We start from the raw sequence: 5,151 nt of genomic DNA on the forward strand, positions 1-5,151 counted from the left end.
GGGGTGGGGACTCGACCCCTTCCCTGGGCAGCCCCTTCCAGAGCCTCACAGCCCTTTCTGTGAAAAACTTTTTCCTAATGTCCAACCTAAACCTGCCCTCTCCCTGCCACAGCCTCCATCGCCCTCACAGGCTTCACCCATGGGTGGCCCCAGCGCCGGGGCGGGTGCTCGGACACATTTTTGGGTTGGTCCTTTTCGGGAGGACCGAAGGCGGGCCCCTTCCAGCCCTTTCTGGCCACCAGCTCGGGGTGGCAGCGGGGCACTGCATCCGTCCTGGGCTCACTGGGTGCAGCCCCGCTCCTCGCTGCCTGCCGGCGCGGTCCCCGGCACGATGCTTCCCGTGATGGGGACAAGACCCTGCCAGAAGCGCTGGGGTCCTGCCCCCGCCCTGCGCAAGATGTGCTGCCCCTCTCCCAGCTTTGTGCCTTCTGCCATTTACAGCCCCCAGGAAGGTGCTGTTGTCCCCAGGGTGCTCCCCAGGGTGCTGGGTGCTCTGCTCCTCCCAGGGCACAGCAAGAGGTTGCACGGTCCTGCCCAGCCTCCCCCCCAGCTCCGTGGCATCTCGAACCCTGCTTCACCTCCGTCTGCTCCCCGGGACTGCCCAGGAGAGCAGGGTGCCCTCCGCACCCGAGCCGAGCTGGGGGCCGTGCACCCCGCTGCAGACCTCCGCTGGGCAGCAGCCCACTGCTCCCAGTAAGGCGACTGCAGCCAAATGGAAAAGCGTGGTTCAACGCCCTTTACAAATGTGAGGTTGGGAAGGGACAGCCAGACCCCGCAGTCGTTCCGGCAAGCCGTGCCCCTGCCCAAAGGCGCCTTCCCAGGGTGCCACCCCTGCCTGAACTGCGGCTGATGGGAGCATGGGTGGTTTGGGGTACAGCAGGCTCGGGCGTGTGCACCTTGTCCCCAAATCCAGTGACTTGGACACGCTTGGTTTTGTCCTTTTCTGGATCATCCTCTCCCACGCTGGGTCCTTGCCCATTCCTCGTCGGAGCGGGAACGTGGGGTTGTAGCAGGACCTGCTGGGGGACATCTGAGGGGACAGCCATGGGGCCCAGGGCCACCCCCGTGAGCCAACGCCCCCCCCTTGCTCGCCGCTGGGCACAGGGATGACCCTGCCGGAGTTTGGAAATGTGGCTGCAAGGCCAGGGGAGCGGCGTTCGCGTTTCCAGTTGGCACCAGCTCTGCCTTTCCCTTCCCCACTCCGCTCTGCAGCGAGTCGGCATCGCTCCTTGCCTGGACGACCGCTGCCTGCTGACAGCCGTCTCTCCATTAGGGCTCCTGATAGAAGCCCAGAGAAGGATGTGCTGCTTGGATAAGGGATAGAACATTTAAAAAGGGGTTGGTTTTTTCCTCCCCCCCCCTCCCCTTTTTTTTTTTTTTTTTTTTTTTTTCCCTTCCAGATGAGAAGTCATTCTCTGCAGTGGTTTTATTGACAGTAAATCCACCGGCAGTGACAAGGCTGCACGCAGGGAGGGATGGGGTTTCAGGCCGGAGCGGATGCGCACGTGGACGTGCTTGCAAGCCCTCGCTTTCCACGGCACGAGAAACCCCAAGGAAGCGGTTCTGCGTTCTCCAAGCCACCCTGGCTGGAAAGCGTGTTTCCTGGGGGCCTCGGGGGGGCCGGCGGGACCCCTAAACACCCCTGGACCCTTTGCCGTGGGAGCTGGGGAGGAGGCGAGTGGTCGGAGGAAACTTCCTTGCCGCTGGCCCCCGGCCAGGAAGGATGCAGCTGCATCCTTGGAGTCGAGTGGAGCGTGGGGAGCCTGAGCATTTCCGCATTATTTTTCGGGAGAGCCGCGTGAGGGTTGTGTTAATTCCTTCTGGGGGCGGGGCCGCGGGGCCAGCGGAGGGCTGCGGGATGGGTGAGGAGCTAGCAATTAGCCCCAGGTGATCATTGACAACAGCAAGACACCAGGCACGGAGGCTTGAAGGTGGGTAGCCAAGGGGTGGGCTGGGACCTGCAGCGGGGTGTGAAGTGGCCGTGGTGGCATCGAGCTGCGGTGGCCGTACCCTTCCTGCGCAAAACTGGGGGCTAAGCCTTGGCTCAGATCCAGCAGCCAGGGCTCCCGTTCAGGCATGCTCGGGGATCCAAGCAGAGTGAAAAAAGTAATTAAGGGAAGGTGCTGCCGCGCTGAGGCTCCCAGCTCAGGCTCCAGCAGACGCACAGGCACCAGCGCCGATTGGGAACACCTTGGGAGCTTGGCCCAAGGGATAACTCAAGCCCTGGGGCTGTTTTTCTTGCCTTCCGAGCAATGTTTGCCCTTGATCCACCATTCACTCCTATGGAAACAAGCTTCCAACCCGCTGCTTGGAAGAACATCTGCAGGGCAAGGACGGGCTTGTAGGGATGGGTAGGAGATGCTTTTCTGTGCTTTTTTGGGGATATGCCCTGCTATCGCCTCCACCGACGAGGCAGCCCTGGCTCGCAGGTTGCTTCTTTATCTGTACCCACCACCCAGCTGCCACCCAGGAAGCAATTTTATTCATAATGGTTTATCTATTTATTTACTTATTTATTTAGGGACATGGTTTAGTGGTGGGATGGCAGGGTTAGGTTAAAGGTTGGACTCGATGATCTCAAAGGTCTTTTCCAACCAAAGTGATTCTATGATTTTATGATTCTATGATTCTATGATTCTATGATTTAATTACTGTGGGTGCTGGAGGTACCGGGCATTGCCGCCTCCCTTCCCAGGCCGTGACAGTGCTGGGGGTGATGGCCCTGCAACCTCCAGGATTGCTTTGTGTATTTGAGGTGAGAGATTTAATTAATGGGCCACCCGTCTGGCATCCCACAAAGCCCTTCCTGCCTGCTGCTGGGAGGACAGAGCTGCCCGTCGCCCGGCGCTCGCAGCCTGGTGTTGCTCTACCCCTTGGCCTCGGTGGGTTTGGCAAGGCTGGTGCGGTCTGGCCTCGCAGCCCTTTCCGTCCACCCCATCCCAGCCAGGCCAGAAATTCTGTGGGAAAGGGGGAAAAATTCAAGCCCGCCCCGGCCCAGCACCATGGCCTGAGTGACGGGTAAAATATCTTCACAGCCCATCTCTGCTAATGGGTGGCAAATTGATTCCATCAGCTCTGGTATTACAGATTGCTCATCTGAAATTGCTTCCAGGAGCCCATTTGGGGGCCAAACACTTCCTAGCTTGGGGAAATAACCGTCAGCATCGTTAGCGACAGCAAATTGTATTCAAAAACAGGCGCTGCGGGGCCTTACCAGGCCTTTTTACCTGTGCCTTCCTCGCTGGGGGGGTAGCTCCAGCATTAGGGGGCTGTTGCATTTGCACGGGGCTGGGTACCGCTTCTCCCAGCCCCAAGAGCTGCTCCCTCCAGGCTGTCCCCGTTGCTCGGGGCTGCTCCTTGAGGAATCGCTTTGCTCCAGCTCTGAATCAGGAGCAGCTCCGTTGCCTCCACATCAGCCCTGGTAGAGGTCCAGGGCTTCCTAATTCATGACCACCTCGTTAATTATCTGCTGGAAGCCAAAGCCTCAAGCATCTTGGTGAGATTAACAAGGCTATTAGCAGAGCGGCTGCTTGCCGTGGCTGGCTCTGGACGGCCCGGAGCACGTTGCCGTCCCAGGTTGGCAAACGGAGGAAGAGATAAGCCTTGTGTGGCACCTTTTGGCTCCTGTTTGCTCTCGCCGTTTAAACCATGCCTGACCATTTCCGAGACCTTTCCAAAGGAAACCACCGTCTCAAAATCCCGAGAAACGAGAACCCAGCGGGCGCGGCGTGGTGATAGGGTGGGATTTCTAAACCCAGCACATCCCCATCACCCGAGCGGCAGCGGATGTGAAGGGTCAGAGCCAGCCTGGGCGGAGGGTCGAGCCGTGGCACCCAGAGCTGCCGCTCGCTGGAGTTACCGGCGGGGTTATCCTGAGTTAAAATGCAACTGTTTAAAGCCAGCAGTTCGCCTGCCTCCCCGCTCCGAGCTGCTGGGTCACTCGCCCCTGTGCGCAACGTCTCCGGCTGATTTATGCTGTGTTGTGCTGTGCTCTCGCTTGCACCCGCTTGGCTCTCCCGGCGCGAGGAGCAGCCAGTCCATTAAACACTGAGTCATCCTCAGCGGCATTTAATTTTGTGAGGGGCAGCAGTTTGGATAATTAAAGGCCTCCGTGGCCAAAGCTGGCGGCTGTGGAGAGCAGGGCTGACGGGGAAGGCGAGGACACCCGGCAGCACCGATTAATCGGGTGTCACCACCCCGGCGGCGGCGAGGCCCCGGCAGAGATGTGGCTCCTTTCTCCCATCCTCCCCTCTCCCCCTTGCATTTTGGGGTGGTTTTTAACCTTTTCCTGCCTCAGACGGGGGCTTCCTTGGTCAGGTGAGTGCAATGATGCTCTGTGCTATTTCTGCCCGGATTAACCACGTCCTGATGGGATCTCCCGTGGGCAGATATGCTATCTGGAGGCCTTGGCTTATTAAAAGGACAAGCTGTTCGGGGAGCTGATAATAAAGCCATGAAAGCTTTTACAAACCAGAGTTGAAGGCACTAATATCGCTGTGCTCTGCGTGGGTGAGAAATTAGACAAGAGTTCCTCCGTGCTGATGGTTTTTTTTTTCCCCTCCCTCCTATTCATCTTTCTCAACAATTATCTTTTATTTTGATATCTTTCTATTTAAACCTTCAGAACCGCGCTTGGGATAAAAAGGGGGCTGAGTAGCTTAACAACCAGGCACCTTGCAATGTGGGTGCAGGGGACCTGGAGACACGGAGAGCGTTGGGGAAGGTGGCTCGGGCTCTCCTGGGCTTTCAGCCATGGGAATTGTCCCCCAGAGCCAGGAGACAAACTCCCCTGGGGCCTGTCTCCTGCGGGAAGGCAGGTACAGCTCCTCACCGGCAGCCTCGGGAAGAGCCGGATCGCTGCGTCTATGTTGCACCGACACTGCACACCTGGGTCTGAACATCTGGGATTTCCTCCTCTTGCGGCTCATCACGCTCGGATCTGGGTGCTCCTCACCTGCTTCAGGGCCGCCGTCTTTTTTACGGTCCCTTCAAGGCCGTTTCTGCTCTTTTTGCCATCCTGGAAATCCTGCGATCGATCAGCCGCCGCTTCCCGGGGTTGTGAAGGGTACAGCGCAAACTGAAGGCGGATGGCAACTCTGCAGAAAGTCGCTGAGCTGAGCGTGCGGCTTCATTAGCTCGAGCAATTAGCGC

Source organism: Egretta garzetta, unplaced genomic scaffold (assembly GCF_000687185.1).
Source record: "Egretta garzetta isolate BGI_Z169 unplaced genomic scaffold, ASM68718v1 scaffold309, whole genome shotgun sequence".
NCBI classification, from domain to species: domain Eukaryota; kingdom Metazoa; phylum Chordata; class Aves; order Pelecaniformes; family Ardeidae; genus Egretta; species Egretta garzetta.